Source organism: Giraffa tippelskirchi, chromosome 10 (genome assembly GCF_054371585.1).
Source record: "Giraffa tippelskirchi isolate mGirTip1 chromosome 10, T2T-mGirTip1v1.2.pri, whole genome shotgun sequence".
NCBI classification, from domain to species: domain Eukaryota; kingdom Metazoa; phylum Chordata; class Mammalia; order Artiodactyla; family Giraffidae; genus Giraffa; species Giraffa tippelskirchi.
Window position 1 is genome coordinate 114,450,199 of NC_137284.1, and position 24,322 is coordinate 114,474,520.

A 24,322-nucleotide genomic window follows, 5' to 3' on the forward strand; every position below is an offset into this window, starting at 1 on the left:
AATTTTCAGCTTCCTTTTTAGAAGGCCACTGTTTGTAGAGCTTATCCTGTCAGCAGTATCCTGTGTCAATTGTCAGGTCATGTTTAATGTGTGGAGATGTATTAATCTGCCATAGCTAGCACTCTGAGAGGCTGGGATAAATAGCGGGCTCAAGCAGATGAAGAGGGATTAACTGTGTGGATTGAGCAAACTCTTCAATCACTGAACCAGTGATTTTACAAAGGATTAGCTGCTGCTTTTACAAATATTGATTACTGATTTGCTACTCAGAATGGAGATGACATACTTGTGCAGTTGCTGTGTGGTGTGCTATCTGAAGTGAACATCATTCATATTAATGGATTTGTCATAGGCATTATAGAAACTGACAGATTTATTATAGCAGCAGTTGCTAGAAATGTTATGGTTATAGTTGTGTCAGCATATCTATTAAAACTTCAGGATTTTGGAAGTTTATAGTGTAGCCATAAAATTTATTTCCCAAGTGGAATTTGGAATACCAGTTATAGCCTGGCACAATTATTTTTGTGCATATTTTTATGTGAATCAGTCTAAAAGCGTCTAAGTTGGCCTAACACAAAAATGCACTGTTAGTATTGTAATGTTAAAAACTTTAGATTTATTTCATTTTGAAAAAAGAATTTATTGTAAATGCTTGTTTTTGCGGCCAAGAGGATGTCTAGCCCTTGTGGACTTCTAGAAATTCATCAGTATTTTTCCCAGAATATGGTTTATCTTGAATCCTTTGGTTGTTTCTGTAATCAGGTGGAGAGTTTTGGAAAATATAGAAATATCTGGATAATTAAAAATCAATGACAATTTTGTTTCACTGAAATGACTTTTTTAGAATATTAAAAAAATCAGTGATAATTAGAATAGTATCAGCGAAGATAGCTTCCTTTAATCTTTTTGAGAAATTGATCTTCTTTCTTACAAATGTTTTTATTATGTCACTGTAGAAAGGCATTTCAAAGAGCTGAGCTTTATCCTGAAGGATGAACTGGACGCTTTCTGGGCGGTGAGGGTAGAGAGAGAGATGATAAAGTGAGGAAAGGTGTAAAGAGTAACACATTCCAGGCAGAGTGAACGCTAGTGTGGATACATGAGACTTGGCCTGTTTGCACATTCTCAAGGGTATATCTTCATACTGAGAGGTTTGTTTTCAAGTTGTACACTTGTATTGATTAAATGAAATCTTCTAGATCAGTGGTTGAAATTTTTCTGGCTGTGATTTAATAATATAAATTGACTTAATTTAAATTGTTTAAAAATCTGGAGACATTTTTTTTTGTTTTTCATTTAAAAATTCTATCCTGCATTCAGTTCAATTTAGTTCAGTTGCTTAATTGTGTCCGAATTTTCTAGCCCATGGACTGCAGCACGCCAGGCCTCCCTGTTCATCACCAACTCCTGGAGTTTACTCAAACTCATGTACGTTGAGTCGGTGGGTTAGTTTGTTATTTTTCATTTTTTGTAAGGTTTGTTCATTCAGCAAAATTTAATGAGTATTACTGTGTCCCAGGTGCTAATCTAGGCCCTGGAGATACAGTAAGACAGTGTAGTCTCTGATTTCACATTCTAGGGGAGGTAAGGACAGCTGGGGAAAGACAATAAAGCAGTAACCATTCGTCTTTTCTCATGTTTATTGGCTTTTGTACTTATTCTGTGAATTGCCTGGTTCATAGTTTTTACCTTTTTTTCTGTTAAACTGTTAACTTTTTCTTGGTGATATGCAGAAGTTCATTGTTGTGACATCCATGCAAATATTTTTTCCTATTCACCCCGTGAGAAAGTCATTCTTTGACAAATTAGTGATTATACTAATTCTTATCCATGTATGGATTTGTAATTTGTTGTTGTTGTTCCAGTTGGTAAGTCAGGTCTGACTCTTTGTGAACCCATGGACTGCAGCACGCCAGGCCTCCCTCTCCTCCACTGTCTCCCAAAGTTTGCTTAAGTTCATGTCCATTAAGTCGGTAATGCTGTCTAACCATCTCATCCTCTGCTGCCCTCTTCTTATTTTGTCTGATGCTGGGAAAGATTGAAGACAAAAAAGATTTCTAATATCATACCTGATTTCTTTGATTGGTAAGAGATCACTGGACCAAGTATCAAATTACCGTAGGTTTCTGTCATCTGAGGGGTTTATGAGTTATTTCTTTTCTCTAATTTAATGTATTTTGATCATTTTAAAAAGTAAAGTAGAACTTTGAATCTTGCAGATGAGGCTATCCAGATGAAGGGAACTTAATGGAATTAATTTAGCTACTAACTATAATTGTATTCTTAGGGAGATATATATATATATATATATAATATTATATATGTAAATTTTTTCAATGAGAATATGCATCATGGTCTATTCAGATAGGATTTAATTACAGATTGAATTTGTGGAGAAAGACATGTAATGGAATATCTTACCACAAGAGCTTACCATATCTGGGTTTATTTTGAATAAGTTTTGTTTTATGTTTTATCATTTATTCACATGGAGTAGGATGTATATCCTTTGGATTTTAAGTCTCTTCCATGTTTTTAAGAGGTCATTGTGTATTTTAAATATTCATGAGCAAACTAAGGTTTTGAGTTCAGACAGTTTCACTGCCTTAAACTCCCCTGTGATATCTACCAGCACCTTATATTGCAATGAGATACCACAGCTGAACTGTCTTGGTGGATGTTCACATGTAGCTAAAAGGCACTGTTTGTCATGTGAAGTTGAATCCATAGTTGCATGTTGCTGACAAACATTTTATTCCATTTAATATTCAATGAACTTCTTTTTGAAGTTTTAATTTTGAGTTTTAGTTTGAATAAAAACTTTAGTAGTGACTGTTCTGGTAATGACAGCTCTTAATTAGGAGAAAAGGAGACCATGGACAGTTGGACTGTGTCACCTTGTGAACCTGGGGCTGAGATAGTCCACACAGTGAACAAATTACTAGATTGCATTATGATGTGTAACTCATGGTAAATGTCAGTTAGAATATTTGGCAGTTGACTTTTTATATCATGGATACTAATTTTTGAAAAATATGCTAAAATCACATGGTTAAAAATGGGCAATTTTAATACTATATGTGCAGTTCCAATTTATTTTTTTTTCCTTTGCACTGTATCTCTTACTTTATATTGGTTGTTATAAAGTGTAGAACTGAATTGGAGTGTTATTAACTGTGAAAGTGGGTATTAAGATGGAATGCCCGTTTTGCTGTTCAGTTATGAAAGCCCTTTACCTGCTATCTTGCCCCTCACTCTTGTGTTTCCTGTCAGTTTTCTCTTCCTCTTCTTTTTAGCAGTGGGGGACCACATGGGCAATGGTTAACACATATAAAATGTTTATAGAATTATTTTTTTTTTTTTTTTTATAAATTTATTTATTTTACTTGGGGGCTAATTACTTTACAATATTGTAATAGTTTTTGCCATACATTGACAAGAATCAGCCATGGGTTTACATGTGTTCCCCTTCCCGAACCCCCCACCCACCTCCCTCCCCCTCCCATCCCTCTGGATCATCCCACTGCCCCGGCCCCGAGCCCTTGTCACATGCATCGAACATGGAATGGTGCTCTGTTTCACATATGACAATACACATGTCTCAATGCCATTCTCCCAGAACGTCCCACCCTCACCTTCTCCCTCAGAGTCCATAAAATTGTTCCATGCATCTGTGTCTCTCATTCTGTCCCGCATATAGGGTTATCGTTACCATCTTTCAGATTCCATATATATGCATTAGTATACTGTATTGTTGTTTTTCTTTCTGGCTTACTTCACTCTGTATAATGGGCTCCAGTTTCATCCATCTCAGTAGAACCGGTTCAAATGTATTTTTTTTAATGGCTGAGTAATATTCCATTGTGTATATGTACCACAGCTTCCTTATCCATTCATCTGCTGATGGACATCTAGGTTGCTTCCATGTCCTGGCTATTGTAAACAGTGCTGCGATGAACATTGGGGTACACGCGTCTCTTTCAATTCTGGTTTCCTCGGTGTATATGCCCAGCAGTGGGATTGCTGGGTCATATGGCAGTTCTATTCCCAGTTTTTTAAGGAATCTCCACACTGTTCTCCATAGTGGCTGTACTAGTTTGCATTCCCACCAACAGTGTAAGAGGGTTCCCTTTTCTCCACACCCTCTCCAGCATTTATTGCTTGTAGACTTTTGGATAGCAGCCATTCTGACTGGTGTGAAATGATACCTCATTGTGGTTTTGATTTGCATTTCTCTAATAATGAGTGATGTTGAGCATCTTTTCATGTGTTTGTTAGCCATCTGTATGTCTTCTTTGGAGAAATGTCTGTTTAGTTCTTTGGCCCATTTTTTGATTGGGTCGTTTATTTTTCGGGAATTCAGCTGCAGAAGTTGCTTGTATATTTTGGAGATTAATTGTTTGTCTGTTGCTTCATTTGCTATTATTTTCTCCCATTCTGAAGGCTGTCTTTTCACCTTGTTTATAGTTTCCTTTGTTGTGCAAAAGCTTTTAATTTTAATTAGGTCCCATTTGTTTATTTTTGCTTTTATTTCCAATATTCTGGGAGGTGGGTCATGGAGGATCCTGCTGTGATTTATGTCGGAGAGTGTTTTGCCTATGTTTTCCTCTAGGAGTTTTATTGTTTCTGGTCTTACGTTTAGATCTTTAATCCATTTTGAGTTTATTTTTGTGTACGGTGTTAGGAAGTGTTCTAGTTTCATTCTTTTACAAGTGGTTGACCAGTTTTCCCAGCACCACTTGTTAAAGAGGTTGTCTTTTCTCCATTGTATATTCTTGCCTCCTTTGTCGAAGATAAGGTGTCCATATGTGCGTGGGTTTATCTCTGGGCTTTCTATTTTGTTCCATTGATCTATATTTCTATCTTTGTGCCAGTACCATACTGTCTTGATGACTGTGGCTTTGTAGTAGAGTCTGAAGTCAGGCAGGTTGATTCCTCCAGTTCCATTCTTCTTCCTCAAGATTGCTTTGGCTATTCGAGGTTTCTTATATTTCCATACAAATTGTGAGATGATTTGTTCTAGTTCTGTGAAAAATACCATTGGTAGCTTGATAGGGATTGCATTGAATCTGTAGATTGCTTTGGGTAGAATACTCATTTTCACTATATTAATTCTTCCAATCCATGAACACGGTATATTTCTCCATCTGTTTGTGTCCTCTTTGATTTCTTTCATCAGTGTTTTATAGTTTTCTATATATAAGTCTTTTGTTTCTTTAGGTAGATATATTCCTAAGTATTTTATTCTTTTTGATGCAATGGTGAATGGTATTGTTTCCTTAATTTCTCTTTCTGTTTTCTCATTATTGGAGTATAGGAATGCAAGGGATTTCTGTGTGTTAATTTTATATCCTGCAACTTTACTATATTCATTGATCAACTCTAGTAATTTTCTAGTAGAGTCTTTAGGGTTTTCTATGTAGAGGATCATGTCATCTGCAAACAGTGAGAGTTTTACTTCTTCTTTTCCTATCTGTATTCCTTTTATTTCTTTTTCAGCTCTGATTGCTGTGGCCAAAACTTCCAAAACTATGTTGAATAGTAGTGGTGAAAGTGGGCATCCTTGCCTTGTTCCTGACTTTAGGGGAAATGCTTTCAATTTTTCACCATTGAGGATAATGTTTGCTGTGGGTTTGTCATATATAGCTTTTATTATGTTGAGATATGTTCCTTCTATTCCTGCTTTCTGGAGGGTTTTAATCATAAATGGATGCTGAATTTTGTCAAAGGCTTTTTCTGCATCTATTGAGATAACCATATGGTTTTTTTCTTTCAATTTGTTAATGTGGTGTATTACATTGATTGATTTGCGGATGTTAAAAAAACCTTGCATTCCTGGGATAAAGCCCACTTGGTCATGATGTATGATCTTTTTAATATGATGTTGGATTCTGTTTGCTAGAATTTTATTAAGGATTTTTGCATCTATGTTCATCAGTGATATTGGCCTGTAGTTTTCCTTTTTTGTGACATCTTTGTCTGGTTTTGGAATTAGGGTGATGGTGGCCTCATAGAATGAGTTTGGAAGTTTACCATCTTCTGCAATTTTCTGGAAGAGTTTGAGCAGGATAGGTGTTAGCTCTTCTCTAAATTTTTGGTAGAATTCCGCTGTGAAGCCGTCTGGTCCTGGGCTTTTGTTTGCTGGAAGATTTCTGATTACACTTTCGATTTCCGTGCTTGTGATGGGTCTGTTAAGATCTTCTATTTCTTCCTGGTTCAGTTTTGGAAAGTTATACTTTTCTAAGAATTTGTCCATTTCTTCCAAGTTGTCCATTTTATTGGCATATAGCTGTTGGTAGTAGTCTCTTATGATCCTTTGTATTTCTGTGGAATCTGTTGTGATCTCTCCATTTTCATTTCTAATTTTGTTGATCTGATTCTTCTCCCTTTGTTTCTTGATGAGTCTGGCTAATGGCTTATCAATTTTGTTTATCTTCTCGAAAAACCAGCTTTTAGTTTTGTTGATTTTTGCTATGGTCTCTTTTGTTTCTTTTGCATTTATTTCTGCCCTAATTTTTAAGATTTCTTTCCTTCTACTGACCCTGGGGTTTTTCATTTCTTCCTTCTCTAGTTGCTTTAGGTGTAGAGTTAGTTGATTTATTTGATTTTTTTCTTGTTTCTTGAGGTACGCCTGTATTGCTATGAACCTTCCCCTTAGTATTGCTTTTACAGTGTCCCATAGGTTTTGGGTTGTTGTGTTTTCATTTTCATTCGTTTCTATGCATAATTTTATTTCTTTTTTGATTTCTTCTGTGATTTGTTGGTTATTCAGAAGCGTGTTGTTTAGCCTCCATATGTTGGAACTTTTAATAGTTTTTTTCCTGTAATTGAGGTCTAATCTTACTGCATTGTGGTCAGAGAAGATGGCTGGGATGATTTCAATTTTTTTGAATTTACCAAGGCTAGATTTATGGCCCAGGATGTGATCTATCCTGGAGAAAGTTCCATGTGCACTTGAGAAAAAGGTAAAATTGATTGTTTTGGGGTGGAAACTCCTGTAAATATCAATTAAATCTAATTTGTCTATTGTATCATTTAAAGTTTGTGTTTCCTTGTTAATTTTCTGTTTAGTTGATCTATCCATATGCGTGAGTGGAGTATTAAAGTCTCCCACTATTATTGTGTTATTGTTAATTTCCCCTTTCATACTTGTTAGTATTTGCCTTATATATTGTGGTGCTCCTATGTTGGGTGCATATATATTTATGATTGTTACGTCTTCTTCTTGAATTGATCCTTTGATCTTTATGTAGTGTCCTTCTTTGTCCCTTTTCACATCCTTTATTTTAAAGTCTATTTTATCTGAAATGAGTATTGCGACTCCTGCTTTCTTTTGGTCTCCGTTTGCATGGAATATGTTTTTCCATCCTTTCACTTTCAGCCTGTGTGTGTCCCTAGTTTTGAGGTGGGTCTCTTGTAGACAGCATATATAGGGGTCTTGTTTTTGTATCCATTCAGCAACCCTTTGCCTTTTGGTTGGGGCATTCAACCCATTTACATTTAAGGTAATTATTGATAAGTATGATCCCGTTGCCATTTACTTTGTTGTTTTGAGTTCGTGTTGAAACATCCTTTCTGTGTTTCCTGTTTAGAGAAGATCCTTTAGCATTTGCTGGAGAGCTGGTTTGGTGGTGCTGAATTCCCTCAGCTCTTGCTTGTCTGTAAAGCTTTTGAATTCTCCTTCATATCTGAATGAGATCCTTGCTGGGTACAGTAATCTGGGTTGTAGATTATTCTCTTTCATTACTTTAAGTATGTCCTGCCATTCCCTTCTAGCCTGAAGGGTTTCTATTGAAAGATCAGCTGTTATCCTTATGGGGATCCCCTTGTGTGTTATTTGTTGTTTTTCCCTTGCTGCTTTTAATATTTGTTCTTTGTGTTTGATCTTTGTTAATTTGATTAATATGTGTCTTGGGGTGTTTCGCCTTGGGTTTATCCTGTTTGGAACTCTCTGGGTTTCTTGGACTTCTGTGACTATTTCTTTCCTCAATTTAGGGAAATTCTCAACTATTATCTCCTCGAGTATTTTTTCATGGCCTTTCCTTTTATCTTCTTCTTCTGGGACTCCTATGATTCGAATGTTGGGGCGTTTCATATTGTCCCAGAGGTCCCGGAGGTTTTCCTCATTTCTTTTGATTCTTTTTTCTTTTTTCCTCTCTGCTTCGTTTATTTCCATCATTCTATCTTCTACCTCACTTATCCTATCTTCTGCCTCCGTTATTCTACTGTTGGTTCCCTCCAGAGTGTCTTTTATCTCCTTTATTTCATTATTCATTCTATATTGATTCCTTTTTATTTCTTCTAAGTCCTTGATAAACATTTCTTGCATCTTCTCAATCTTTGTCTCCAGGCTATTTATCTGTAACTCCATTTTGCTTTCAAGATTTTGGATCATTTTTATTATCCTTATTCTAAATTCTTTTTCGGATAGATTCCCTATCTCCTCCTCTTTTGTTTGGCTTTGTGGGCATTTCTCATTTTCCTTTACTTGCTGAGTATTTCTCTGCCTTTTCATCTTGTTTAGATTGCTGTGTTAGGCGTGGCCCTTCTGTATTCTGGTAGTATGAAGTTCCTCTTTGTTGTGGAGGTTCCTCACTGCGGTTGGGGTTGGACAGGTGGCTTGTCAAGGTTTCCTGGTTGGGGGAGCTTGTGTCGGTGTTCTGGTGGGTGGAGCTGGATTTCTGCTCTCTTGAGTGTAATGGAGTGACCAGTATTAATTTTTGAGATGTCTATGGATTTGGTGTGCCTCTGGGCAGCCTGTATATTGATGCTCAGGTCTATGTTCCTGCGTTGCTGGAGAATTTGCGTGGTATGTCTTGCTCTGGAACTTATTATCTCTTGGGTGGAGCTTGGTTTCAGTGAATTTATGGAGGCTATTGGATGGTCTCTTATTAATTAATGTTTCCCCTGGCTTTCAGTCTTATTCTTGCAGTAGCCTCAAGACTTCTCCTTCCATACAGCCTCAATAATAAAACTTTTAGGTTAATGGTGAAAAGATTCTCCACAGTGAGGGATACCCAGAAAGGTTCACTGAGTTACATGGAGAGATGAGGTGGGGGGGGTGGGTTGAAGTGACCAGGAGGGGAAGAGGGGAATTCAAATGTGGAGAGAGCAATCTAGCCAGTAAGCACTTCCCTCCGTGCTTTCCACAGTTTGGAACCCTCAGAGTGATTCACAGAGATACATAGAGAGGGGGGAGGAAGGTAACAGAGGTGAGCATGAGTAGAAAGGGAGGAATTAAGAGGGGAGAGAGAGATCTGGGCAGTATCCTGTTCCTGAAGTGTTCTCCGGTACCCAGAACACCCTCAGAGATTCACAGAATTGGGTTGAGAAGAGAAGGAGGAGGGTGGGAGATAGAGGTTCCCTGGGGGAGAAGAAAGAGCATCAATAGGGGGAGAGAGTGATCAGGCCAGTGATCACACTCCTGAGTAAAAATGGGTCCTAAAGATTGGGTTCTTAAATGTACAAAGTTGATATCAAATATGTAAAACACAGATTAAAAATCTAGAGTAGAGGTTAGACTCTTATAAAACTTACAATCTAAAAAAAAAAAGAAAAAAAAAAAAGAAAAAAGGGAACAGTGTAAAAAGAAAAAAAAACCAGTAAAACAGTAAAAAAAGAAACAGTAAAAAAATGTAGAACAGGAAAAAAACATTAAAAAAAAAAAACACAAAAGGTATAAGATATATGTATGTAGTTTGCTTCAAAAATAGGGGTTTTTTTTTTTTTGCAAGTTAATAGTGTGTTATGAAAATGAAAGTTAAAGGTGTAATAGAGGACTTGAAGAAAAAGGAAAGAAGAGAAAAAAAAAATTTTTTTTAATTAAAAAAAAAATTAAAAAAAAAAAAATAATAGTAAAAAATATATATATCCCGGACTTTCTCTGGAGCTGTTGTGAGCAGTGTGGGATCTGCTCAGTTTTAGATAGATCCTTATTCCTGCTTATACTTTTCAAGATCTGTAGGTCCTTTTTAATGCAGTCGGTATTAGCTACAGGGATCTTAATCTGTTGGCCTGTCCCTTCCAAAGCACTTCCCTCTGTTTATTTGACTTCTGTTTGGAGATCTCTTCAGTATCTAATTTCCGCCCTGCAACAAAGCGGTGGAGGTGATCTCTTTAGGTTCGCTTGTTCAATCGTGCTGTGGGGAGGAAGGAACACTGCAATTCTGGCGTGTGTGTGGTAAGCTCGCAGTGTCTCGGCCGCACTGGGTTCGCCCCCGCTCACGGCGTGTGTGCTTTCCCCGTCTACCCTGCTCAGGCTTCAGGTTACTCGGCCGGGGAGCGGGCCCTGAGCTGCGTGCACTTCCCAGGACTAAGCCGCTCAGGTTCAGGCTCCCGGTTACTCCACAAAGGCGCAGACTCGATTTTGCCCGCGGCTTGTGCCGTTCCCGGTCGGAGCTGCCCAGGCGGCCAGGAGTTTGGCGAGGGCGCTGTCCCCTGTTGGGGCGGTGCGGCTTATCACCTCCCTGGTCCCCGCCTCGGTTTACGGGCGCGCCCGGCTCCGGTGTGCTTTGTGTCGGTTCTGGGGAGCTGGTCTCTGGCTGCGACCCTCCCGGCTGCTGTCGACCCTCCGGGATCTCAGGCAGTCTTTGCTTAAAAACTGGGAGCCTGTTTTCAGTTTGGTAGGGGGTGCCCTCTCTGGAGCCGAGTTTGCCCCTTTCCGGCTCTAGCGGGCCCCGCCTGCCCGCTGTGTCCGGCGGGGGATGGCGCGGTCCGCAGCCGGCTAGCTCTCCTCTGGTATCGCTCAGTCCTTTGTTCTGTGAGCGGGCCGGCAGTGCCTTAGAGTTGGGCTTTTCGCGGGATAGTTCTCTCTCTCTCTCGCTATCCCACAGTTTAGGTTACTATCTCACGTTAGCTCCCTCAGATTGCCCTCGGGGCACTCGGGCCCGGTCCTTACCCTAGGCAATGCCGCCCGCTCCTCTCCGTTCAGCCCCCACTTGCTGGTGGCGGATGATGCGAGCGTCTGGGGTTCTTTGCTGGGAGTTGCTTTAGGCACGTAATCTGTCGATTTTATTTATTTTTTCCTCCCAGTTACGTTGCCCTCCGAGATAAAAAATCCTCCCCCACACCCGCCGGTGAGAGGGTTTCCTGGTGCTTGGAAATTCCTCCTCTTTTACGACTCCCTCCCCGGGACGGGTCTCCGTCCCTAACTCTTTTGTCTCTCTTTTTATCTTTTATAATTTCTCCTACCTCTTTTGAAGATAATGCGCAGTTTTTGTGAAAGCCTGACGTCCTCAGCCAGCCTTCAGAAGTAGTTTTGTGAAGTTTGGTCAGCGTTCAGATGTTCTTTCGATAAATTTGTGGAGGAGAGAGTGGTCTCCCCGTCCTATTCCTCCGCCATCTTCTGCTCTCCTATAGAATTATTTTAATGACTCAAAAGTTAGATACGCTGTAAACAAAATCATTACACTCATGAGCGTTTGTACGTCTGGCATTTTCCCTCTGTTTTCAGTGTTGTGACTGCAGAAGTGTATTTTATCTACTTATTGATGTTCTTTTAATTTTATATTAAACATCTTTAGAACATATTTTATAAATCCTATAAACTAGTACTAGATGAGGTTTTAAAATATACCATCAAGAACAATGTTGTTTGATTCAGTGTTGTGCTTCTACATTTTAAATACATACCCTTGGTGATTTTGGTGCACACTCAAGTTTGAGAATCACTGTCATGATCCCTTGCTCAAAGCCTAGTAGAAAAGACAAACTTGTGAACACATTATTTTAGGCTAATACTGTAGGTACCATGTGAACGTCTCTCTTCTGAGCCAGTCCCACTTTTGACTGTTAACAGTTATTCTAAAGTTGATGACCAGAAAGATGATTAAGCATATGGCATGCTTTTATTTTCAGGTACTAGAGGAAAAAAACATGCTATGCATTAACTGTTCTAATATTGAAGTTTCAATTTGTATTCTGTAGTAATTTACTCAGTTACATAAATAACAATGTTTTCTAATTCTTTCAGTTACCCAGATGTGCATAAGATTACCAGTTCATATTGTAGAGTAGACTCATACTCTTATTCTCAGTAACATGTTGTTCTGTGGATGTTTTATTTAGGTAAAGTGGGCATGTGCAAATGTTTTGAAAGCTAGAATTATTCTGGCACTGCGAACTTTAAGGACAGCTGCTGATTTGTTTTTGTGCTAAGGTTATCTTCATCCAGGCCCTGCAAAGCTATTAAACCTTACAAATTTATATGTAAATTTATAAATAAGAGTATATATCAACATTACTCCCAGCTTGGCTGCTTGTTAAGGGATATGACTCTTAAGCAGTAACAGAAAAGAGCTGTCTTAGCTTCTTGCAGGGGTCATATCTTCTGCCTGGGATTTAATATTTACCAAAAGTTTGATCAAGACAAGTAGTGTTTTAGAGGGATTGTCTGAAAAATGTTCAGGGTGCCTATTCCTATAGGAATTCTGTGATTTTATCCTTAAGTTTAACAAAGCTGCTTGGGAGTTATATACTTGGGCTACCTGGTTTTGTACTCTGTAGAATTGCTTTTACTGAATCTTACTGTGGCATTATGCTGTTGGCTCAATATGAGTGATGTTATACAAAGCAACCCTATGAAACTTTTATTTTACTTACTGTAAAAATATTATTGAGGACATTGTGACCACATGGGAGAAATTTCTTTCTTATCTCAGTGCTGGGAACCAAGAATAGTTGCTGCTTGTTCCTCCCTGAGCAATGATCTGTATTTATCTTATGGGCGGTGAATCACATAATTCATTATTTCTTGCTTCATGTTGATTATTATAAAACTTTTAACTGAATTTTTGCCCCACTCCTGCTAAGTAGTAGTTTTGCATTTCCAACTTTTGTGTTCTACCCTGATTCCTAGTTTTGTCTTAATTTTTTACTTATGTTTTATTTTTTTTAATTTGAAATAGTGTCATTTATAGAAAAGTCAAAAGAATAGTGCAAAGAATTCCAAGTATACCCTTTACTCATATTCCCTTAATATTAACATTTTTCTATACAGGTACTTGCTATGTTTGTGTATATATGTATATATATATATATACACACACACACACACACATACATACAAATTTCTCCTGTTTGCTTTTAATTTCTTTACCAAATATATCTATACAAATGCCTGGGAAGGGAAGTGGGAGGGGGGGTTCAGGATGGGGAACACATGTACACCCATGGCTGATTCATGTCAGTGTATGGCAAAAACCACTACAATATTATAAAGTAATGTCTCCAATTAAAATAAATTTATTAATTAAAAAAAGAATTCATACAACACGGTAAAAAAAAATGATTGTGAAATGCTTTGTGGGAGAAATAAAGCAGTGTATTACTAAATTAATAGGTAAGGATGTGTTAATCATACTTATATTGAAAAAAGAGACTTACAGAAAAATATGTTTCATATGAGAGGAAGATAAATTGTGTGTGTGTGTGAGTGTGTGTGGTGTGTCTGCGTGAGAGAGGGAGAAAAGAGAGATAGCATGCATGCATTTCAAGAGGAACCTTGTAACACTTTGAATGGCAGAATCAATCCGAACTCAATAATTTAGGTTAGTCATAAAATGATTTCACAGTTGATATTTTCATACTAAATATTTTTCACTTATTTTAACCACCCCTCAATAATAGATTCTTTGGGGAGATGGGAATAGAATGTTTATGTATGTATGTATGTTTATCTATCTGTTCTTTCTTCAAGGCAGAAACAAAAGTGTATCTTTTATTATGTCGTACAACATAGAAGACATTCTGTGGATTCCTATTTCAGATACTTCAGATATGATCTTATATTGTTAATGACTCTAAACTTTTTATACACAGAATAGGAAAAATAAATCAATGAAAATGAACTTAAAGAATATTATAAATTAGAAAAATGTTACTTTTATTCTAAAAATAATTATAAAAATTTATAGCTTAAATTTAAAACATAAAACAGTTACAAAAGAGAAAAAAAATAAGATTACTGTATAGCCTATGCGAAAGTAAAACATAGTTGAATGGAAAGGAGCTTAAGAATCCAGTCTAAATTATATTTATTTCATATTTAATATAGTTTGCTAGAGGAATCTACATACAAAAAGAGCCTCTTTTTCCTTCCATAGCTATCAGTTTTCTCATTACTAATTTGTCTCATGTTTGTATGAATGTGCTTTTAAACCAAAATGGAAATCTTTTAAAAAGACATTTTTCAGTTCAGCGCAGTCACTCAGTTGTGTCCGACTCTGCGACCCCACGAATCACAACACTCCAGGCCTCCCTGTCCATCAGCAACTCCCGGAGTCTGCCCAAACCCATGTCCATTGAGTCGGTGATGCCATCCAACCATCTCATCATCTGTCGTCCCCTTCTCCTCCTGCCCCCAATCCTTCCCAGCATTAGGGTCTTTTCCAATGAGTCAACTCTTCGCATGAGGTGGCCGAAGTATTGGAGTTTCAGCTTCAACATCAGTCCTTCCAATGAACACCCAGGACTAATCTCCTTTAGGATGGGCTGGTTGGATCTCCTTGCAGTCCAAGGGACTCTCAAGAGTCTTCTCCAACACCACAGTTCAAAAGCATCAATTCTTCAGCACTCAGCTTTCTTCATCGTCCAACTCTAACATCCATACATGACTACTGGAAAAACCATAGCCTTGACTAGATGGACCTTTGTTGACAAAGTAATGTCTCTGCTTTTAAATATGCTATCTAGGTTGGTCATAACCTTCCTTCCAAGGAGTAAGTGTCTTTTAATTTCATGGCTGCAATCACCATCAGCAGTGATTTTGGAGCCCCCAAAAATAAAGTCTGACACTGTTTCCCCATCTATTTCCCATGAAGTGATTGGACTGGATGCCATGATCTTCGTTTTCTGAATGTTGAGCTTTAAATCAACTTTTTCACTCTACTGTTTCACTTTCATCAAGAGGCTCTTTAGTTCTTTTTCACTTTCTGCAATAAGGGTGGTGTCATCTGCATATCTGAGGTTATTGATATTTCTCCCGGCAATCTTGATTCCAGCTTGTGTTTCTTCCAGCCCAGCTTTTCTCATGATGTACTCTCTATATAAGTTAAATAAGCAGGGTGACAACATACAGCCTTAACGTACTCCATTCCTGATTTAGAACCAGTCTGTTGTTTCATGTCCAGTTCTAACTGTTGCTTCCTCACCTGCATATAGATTTCCCAAGAGATCTCTTCAAGAAAAGTAGTGATAAGAAGGGAACATTTCATGCAAAGATGGGCTCAATAAAGGACAGAAATGGTATGGACCTAACAGAAGCAGAAGATATTAAGAAGAGGTGGCAAGAATACACAGAACTGTACAAAAAAGATCTTCATGACCCAGATAATCACGATGGTGTGGTCACTCACCTAGAGCCAGACATCCTGAAATGTGAAGTCAAGTGGGCCTTAGGAAGCATCACTACAAACAAAGCTAGTGGAGGTTATGGGATTCCAGCTGAGCTATTTCAAATCCTAAAAGATGATGCTGTGAAAGCGCTGCACTCAATATGCCAGCAAATTTGGAAAACTCAGCAGTGGCCATGGGACTGGAAAAGGTCAGTTTTCATTCCCAATCCCAAAGAAAGGCAATGCCAAAGAATGCTCAAACTACCGCACAATTGCACTCATCTCACACACTAGTAAAGTAATGCTCAAAATTCTCCAAGCCAGGCTTCAGCAATATGTGAACCGTAAAATTCCAGATGTTCAGGCTGGTTTTAGAAAAGGCAAAGGAACCAGAGATCAAATTGCCAACATCCGCTGGACCATCGAAAAAGCAAGAGAGTTCCAGAAAAACATCTATTTCTGCTTTATTGACTATGCCAAAGCCTTTGACTGTGTGGATCACAATAAACTGTGGAAAATTCTGAAAGGAAGGAGTAAAATCAATTATTAATTATTCTTGAAATTTTATGCATAAATTATTTGATATTTCTTTCAGAATATTTTCAACAAATTTTCAAGGAAGTTGAGTTTATTTTCTAGTTGTCTGCTTTAGGTAATATTTAGAAAAATGCCTTGCACATAATATAAGCTAGTTAATAATTTGTTTTATAAATGAATTGTGTTCTTTTTCATTTATACTAGTTTACCATGTGCAATACCATTAATTTTTTTCATGCATCAGAAATTTTGGCCAAATAGCTATCAGTTCAGTTCAGTTCCATCGCTCAGTTGTGTCCAACTCTTTGCAATCCCAGGAACCGCAGCACTCCAGGCCTCCCTGTCCATCACCAACTCCCAGAGTTTACCCAAACTCATGTCCATTGAGTTGGTGATGCCATCCAACCATCTCATCCTCTGTCGTCCCCTTCCCCTCCTGCCCTCAATCTTTCCCAGCATCAGGGTCTTTTCAAATGAGTCAGCTCTTTGCATCAGGTGGCTAAAGTATTGGAGTTTCAGCTTTAACATCAGTCCTTCCAATGAACACCCAGGACTGATCTCCTTTAGGATGGACTGGTTGGATCTCCTTGCAGTCCCAGGGACTCTCAAGAGTGTTCTCCAACACCACAGTTCAAAAGCATCAATTCTTCTGCGCTCAGCTTTCTTTATAGTCCAACTCTCACATCCATACATGACTGCTGGAAAAACCATAGCCAAATAGTTATATCTGGAGAGTAATTTGTATTATTAAAAGGCTTTCAGACTTTATTGTAGTGGTTTTTCTTTTTAGCTTTCTTGTTTTCTTATGTATGGAGCAATGGACTTGGCAAATTTGCATTGCTATTTAAAGAGAAGAAGTAACGTTTTAGAGTTATCTCAAATATTATATTTCTAAATCTCCATGGTAATTCTCCATAGTGTGCCCTCTTAATACCTACATTCAAAGATTTGAAAACTAAATTCAGTGAAATCAAGCAACTTGCCTAAGTCATGGAACTAATAGTCAAGCTACAATTTGAGTTTAAGACTCAAGGTTTTAACCACAATCCTAAAACACAAATCAGATTGCAAACACATTCCACCTGTATAACATAGGGAAGATACTCAATATTTTGTAATAGCCTGTAAGGAAAAAGGATCTGGGGGGGAAAAATGATATATATATATATATATATATATGAATCACTGAATCACTTTGCTGTATACCTTAAACTTACAATAGCATTGTAGACCCAACTATATGTGAAAAAGTGAAAGTGATTCAGTTGAGTCTGACTCTTTGCGACCCCATGGCTGTAGCCCACCAGGATCCTCTGTCCATGGGATTCTCTAGGCAAGCATATTTGAGTGGGTTGTCATTTCTTCTTCAGGGGATCTTCCATACCTGGGGATGAAACCCAGGTCTCCTGCATTGTAGGCAGATTCTTTACCATCTGAACCACCAGAGAAGCCCTTGATCAACTATAATTCAATAAGAATTATATTTAAAAAAGTCAGATTGGGACATGTTTTTGTGTTAAAGTAAAACATTAAAATCCAATTCATAACCATATATACTTAATTATTTAGAATATCTTAAATGTTTGATATATTTATAATTTTGTTTTTAATTTAAGGAAAAAAATATATTCCATTTTAAGCTTGTACCACAGTTTCTCTGTGCTTGTGTATAATAAACTTTAAAAAAAAATTGGTTTTCTGAATTTAGCTAAGTTTATTTCTTGTTACAGAGAAGATGTGGACAGATACATACGTTACAAATATATGCAAAAATCAATAGCCAATTGATATGATAATGAGGGGTACAGTAGGCACAATAATAGTGCCTCAGAGAAGTCCACATCCGAATCCTTTGGAGTCAGATTGCTAATCAGCTGACTTTAAAATAAGGAGATTACCCAGGTGGGCCAGGCGAGAATACTGGAGTGGGTTGCCGTTTCCTTCTCCAGGGAATCTTCCCAACCGAGGAATTGAACCTGGGTCTCCTGCGTTACAGGCAGATTCTTTACCAGCTGAGCTACAAGGGAAGCCCATAATGTAAATACAAGGACCTTTAAATGAGAAGCTGGAGAAGGAAACTGCAACCTACTCCAGTACTCTTGCCTGGAAAATTCCAAGGACAGAGGAGTCCGCTAGGCTACAGTCCATAGGCTCTCAAAGAGTTGAACATGACTGAGCGACCTCACTTTCACCTTTCACTTTAAATGAGAAGAAGGAGGCAAAAGAATTGGAACCAGAAAAATGGCATTATGAAAAAGACTCAAATGACCATTGCTGGCTTTAAAGATGGAAGAAGGCCAATAGCCAGTGAAATAGGTCGACCTTTAGGGGCTGGAAAGGGAAGGAAACAGAGTCTGTCCTCCAGGCTCCAGAAGGAACACAGTCCTGCTGATACCTTGATTTTAGCCCATGAGACACTTTCTGGACTTCTGACCTCCAGAACTGGAAGATTAGAAATTTGTGTTGTTTTTAACCACTAATAAAAAAAAAAAAGATATAGTCAAGACATAAAGTAGCTGAGAAGTAACTGTATATAGGAGATGAAATTTAACTTATTTCTGTGGAATCTAATGATGTATTATTAAAAAGTAGCCTTTACCAAAATATAAAAGTATAAAGAGTGCCCAGTATTATAAATATATGAAAAAGAAGTCTTGTATATAAAGTGAAATTGCTCATATTGAACCTTATTTTAAAATGATGGGCTCAGTACATTGATATGCTTTTGTCCCTATAAATAACTGAAGGAGTCTTGCAGGCATTTCCATAAACTGGTGTGTCTGGAATTTTTGGATAAAAGCATTTTTTAAATTCTATAAGCAATAATTTTAATGTATTAAAAAATGTGACAGCTTAAGGTCTATCACTGGACCAAAGAATCAGAAATCTTCAAGAGATATTATTTTTACATCTAAATTTATGAGCTAAGGACAGCAGTCCTATACTAAAAATTTATCTAAAAAAGCAGTCTTAAGATATGTAATTAGATAGTTCAAATCCTGGCCATACTTCTTAAATAAAAGAAGCAGTTTTAAGTGAATGAGGATAATATAATTTTATGGATAACATAATCCACACATACTTTCAATCTATGGCTTTTTGACTGCTATTTTAGTGGTTATTGATGAACCCCCATGATTTAAGATTTCTCTTAATTTTGATTCTTAATTTTTCTATTATTGCCACTTGAATTTTACATATTGACAGATCTCCATGAAAATCAGTATCAGCCACAGTTACATATATATATTTGATATAATATAGCTTTTGATTGGACTCTAAACAAGCATTTAATATATCTTTTGGACCATATTCATTGAAGCATTTCCTGTGAGCATAGAGCTGTAATATTGAGTTATTATTTTCTTTGTTTTCAGATAGACCTGTTGATGATTCTCATGAGGCTATTGGAATTTCCATATCAAGAAACAGTGTTAATAAAGGCAAATGTGAATTACCCTAATAGTTATTCAGTTTTTGCTGAGTAGCTTTCAAAATGACTTGCCACTTTATAGAGGGGGTGGAGAGACTAACAGATGGCAAACCTGTGAGTTGCAACCTCTATTTTTGCCCCCTACCTCTGGGGATTCTATGGTCCTGCTAATTGGAAGCTGACCATCTTTGTGTCTAACCAAATATGAGCCTTTTTTTTTTTTTTATGTAAGTATTATGATAGATTTAGGGATCACCAGTACTAGTATATTCATTGGTTAATCGTTTCTGAAGAGAGTAGTAGTGATACGTGAGAAAATAAACTATAAAAGGACTATGCTAAGGAAACGCAAGTAGTAATCTTTTAGTTACTGTAGTAGTTCTTTTCTTAAGTGTTACTGTTGTTTCATGTGTCCTTTGAATACATAATTTTCGTGTTGCCACTAAAAAAAAACCGATGAAAAGATTTGGGATTCCAAATTTTCCATGTGAATTGACTTAGTAGACTATGAAAAATATTTATGTATTTATTTTCTTTCACAGATATTCCAGGCCATGATTCCAGTTAGAAATTAAACCTTTGAAATGACATAAAACAATTCTATGCTAGATCTAAAGGCAGTTATCCATTGTTCTATGAAAATATGTTGTGAACAGTTTTCAGTTTAGATATTTTTGAAAGTTAAACCCATCTTGATCCTTGGCCATTTGTTATTGAAAGTGCAAGAAAAATATCAATGTGTATATATTTCATGGGATCTTAGAATGAGGGTATTATTTAATGTTTTATTAAATAATGTTATTAAATATTTTAATATTTAAAGCATTTTGAAAGATAGAACTTATTTCTTAAATACATGGCTATATTTAAAGATTTCAGTATTTTTCCTCCTAGTTTCAAGGGAAAAAATTAAAACTGTAGATTAGTAAAATTACTAAAATTGGGTAATACCTCACTTCGGTTTTAGGTAATTTCTTTTTTAATATTTTCATGCTTTGGAACTCTTCTGTATTCTAGAATACATTCCTTTAGCTTGCTGGTGGACTATGTCCACTATATAACACAGTTTGATTTTAAGACAAAAGTTTCATATACAATCTAGAATTCCTCAGTTATCTTTTAAAAACAGTGGCCTTGTGAATAAAATATTGATACCTACCTAACTATAAGAAAATTTGGATTCCACTGCTTCTTTTTTCCCACTGAGTTAGTAGGATATATTAGGTACACGATACTTGTTTCTTTGAAGTTTCTGTGACATTGTTACCATTTTTCATATTTCAGATTCCAAAATGTCAAATTGGAAGAAGACCCATTCCTTGCCTGCTCTTATAGGGTATTAGTTTTAATGTCTAATATTGATCTTCTTTAGAAAAGTTGGACTATTATATAAGAAATACATGCTCATATTATAAAAAGAAGACTTGTCTTTGTCATTATATGTTTATTTTGTCACGGTAGTGAAAATTTTTGGCCACTTTAGAAAACTATGAGGTAATAGTCTTCAGTATGAATAAGCTGCCCTGGAGTATAGGTTAATTATTTTTTCTCCTTTGAGTTAGGATATAATTTCTCCATCACCCACTTTCATATATTCAGAAAGAAATCTTCAAGTTGCTTTTAAAATAACTGTAATGCTTAACTCATATAGTTACCAAATCATGCTTTTTTTCATTTGTCTGATTAAAATTCCCTAGGCAACATTAAATAGTCTTGTATTCACATTGGTAACCATTCATTTGAATTAATAGTTATATTAAGTATAATAAAGGTTTTTCCAGTGGTCATGTATGGATGTGAGAGTTGGCTATAAAGAAAGCTGAGTGCAGAAGAATTGATGCTTTTGAACTGTGGTGTTGAAGAATACTCTTGAGAGTCCCTTGGACTGCAAGGAGATCCAACCAGTCCATCCTAAAGGAAATCAGTCCAGAATATTCATTGGAAGCACTGATGCTGAAGCTGAAACTCCAATACTTTGGCCACTTGATGCGAAGAACTGACTCCTTTGAAAAGACCCTGATGCTGGGAAAGATTGAGGGCAGGAGGAGAAGGGGACAACAGAGGGTGAGATGGTTGAATGGCATCACCGACTCAATGGACATGGGTTTGGTGATGAACAGGGAGGCCTGGCGTGCTGCCGTTCATGGGGTTGCAAAGAGTTGGGCACGACTGAGTGACTGAACTGAAGTATAATAATAATATTTAATTATAATTAATAAAAGCCAACATTTACTGAATGCCTAATCCTGTGCCAAAGGATTAAAGCTTAGTGCTAAACTTATTTTTGAGACAAGAGTGTAAATTTTGGTAGTGAAACAGAGTTGATAATATAATTGTGAGTTTGTTGGAATGTTGTAATTGGCTGTGATGCATAGTTTCTCTTGGTGAGATAATATAATTGTGTTTGGCAGATTTTCAGCAACTCTTTGTTGATACCTGCCAGATAAATTTATATTAGCTTTACCTTTCTTTTCTTCATGTATCAGCATACCTGCATTTGTGTGTGTGTGTGTGTGTGTTATTTGCACAGTGGTTGTCTGACTCTTTGCAGTCCCATGGACTGTATAGCCCGCCAGGCACCTCTGTCTGTGATAGTCTTATTAATAATTATTTGGACCATAAAGAAGGCTGAGTACTGAAGAACTGATGCTTCTAAACTGTGGTGCTGGATAAGACTCTTGAGTCCCCTGGACTGCAAGGAGATCAAACCAGTCAATCTAAAGGAAATCAGTCCTCAGTATTCATTGGAAGGACTGATGCTGAAGCTGAAGCTCCAATATTTTGGCCACCTGATGCAAAGAGCTGATCCATTGGAAAAGGCCCTGATGCTGGAAAGGATTGAAGGCAGGAGGAGAAGGGGGCAACAGAGAATGCGACGGTTGCATGGCATCACCAACTCAATGGACATAAGCATACTCTGGAAGATAGCGAAGGACAGGGAAGCCTAGCATGTTGCAGTCTGTGGGGTCGCAAAGAGTTGGACACAACTGAGCAACTGAACAACAATAATAATTATTTGAATCAGTGTATATCTCCTTAAATGGTGACATACTGTTGATCATTGTAGGTACAGTGATATGAGGTCTAAATGATGCGAGAGTTCATATTTTTTTAAAGAGAAATTTCTACTTTTTATATCTTGTTACAAATTTTCAATTTCTACCATCAAAAAGTATTAAGTGTTTATATGTTTATGGTGTTATACAAGTCAAATGGTTCTTCTAAGAACTTAAAATCTGAAGTATCTAAAGGGATTACTATTACTTTACTTTTACTTTTTAAAAAATTCATGTGTATATTAAGCAAAACCTAGGTGTTGGACAAATAACAAAAGGAGTTTAGAAAAATGAAATTTTAGTCAGAAAATTTGTTTTTCCCCTTTAGGAATGAAATAAAAGATTTTATATTAGAGACATGAATTTAGAATTCAGAATAAGTGTTGCTTGTAACATCAAATTTTATTGATTTATCAGATGGAAATTTAATCAACATTTTTCTTAAAGCAAGAGCTTCAGGTTATATATATTCACCTTTGTTAATTCTAATTCCCTTTCTTCTCTTCCACTTCTTCCCCTCCTTTTTTCTGAACCAGTAACTTTTTAAAGTTTAAAGCCATGCTACGGGTACCCATTTCTCTTCAGAATATAAAGTTTCTTCCTAAGATTTAGAGCATTTATTTTATATGTAAAGAACATTTATTTTATGCTCCAGTGGATATGAGAGGGTCATGGCACTGCTTCTCAGTGAGCCTTATCTAGCCAAGTGGAGGTAATGAATCCCTCCCTGTACCTTTTTGTATTAGACCTAAAGACTGAAAAGTTGCCTCTTCCTCGGGTAGCTTAATTTCATCCATAAATGAGTGCTTAAGAGTTTGTTTCCACCATCTGAAAGACTCAGAATTATTTACGGGATGTTTGCAGTGAATTTTCTATTTTTACCACTGTGCACAAACCACTTACAAATTTTTTCATGACATACAATAATCATATTAAATATTTAATTAATATGTTTGCTTTCTCATTCTGAAATGTCATCCAAATGATGCTTCCTGAAAAGGGATTTTGTGTAGTTCACTTAAGAACTCTATGTGCCAATTACATAAAAGACTGAGTCCAAGCATACTTCCACAAAAACTAAACTATCATCTTGCTTAGGTGAAGAGGTAAATACTTTGTTTTCAGAAATCTTATTTAGAAAGAAAATTTTTCTAAATGGTTTTATATTAGCTAAAATTTTATATTTCTATGTGATATAATATTTCTGTTTGTCAGTGTAACCTAGTTTAATTTAAAGATGCTATTAATCATTTTTTCTTTTCTTTTAAAAAAACAAGTCAAACTGTAGTCACCATCTTTAATTTAGTGGTTAACCAGGACTTACTCACAGAGATAAGATTCTTAATGTTACTTTTATTTTATGTACAAAAATACTATACTAAATAACTTTTACCTTCAATGGATTAAATGGATACATTGATTGGACAGTTGTTCAAACTTTCCCACTGACTTTCCTTAAAATTTTCTATGTATTTCAGAATTATTACTCCATTTTAAATATATTTTAGTGATAATTGTTTTGTGTTAACTGAACAAAATTGACCCACCAGGAAACTGAAATTAGTACTTTAATTTGAATTTTTGTTTCTTAAGGAAAAATAACATCATTTTATAGCTACTGAATATTTACAAAAAACCCAGTTGGTAATTCTGTGATTAATTTGTATATAATAAGCTTCCTATCAAAACATTTATCATAAATATTTTAAGACTATTTTTATTGGTGTGTTCCATGGAAACTGTCATGAACTGGTTATTTTCACTTGTTAGCATTTTAGTAAAATGCTGAAGCAACTGTAGTATATTTCTAATGAATTTATAAAGATATTGAACACTAATATTTATAACAGTGTCGTAGTCCATTCCTTATAGAATGCAGGTCAAAGAGTATTACCCTTTAGAGATCATTCAGTTATATAATATTATTGTGTATTTGGGAGCATAATCTATTAAGAGGTAAC

At 36.5% G+C, this 24,322-nt stretch overlaps 1 protein-coding gene across 1 annotated transcript in view; it reads left to right on the forward strand.

Annotated features, from left to right (window-relative positions):
- Positions 1-24,322, forward strand: part of SKAP2 (src kinase associated phosphoprotein 2) — a 169,156-nt gene that overhangs the window by 77,580 nt on the left and 67,254 nt on the right. The gene's annotated exons all lie outside the window — the stretch shown is intronic.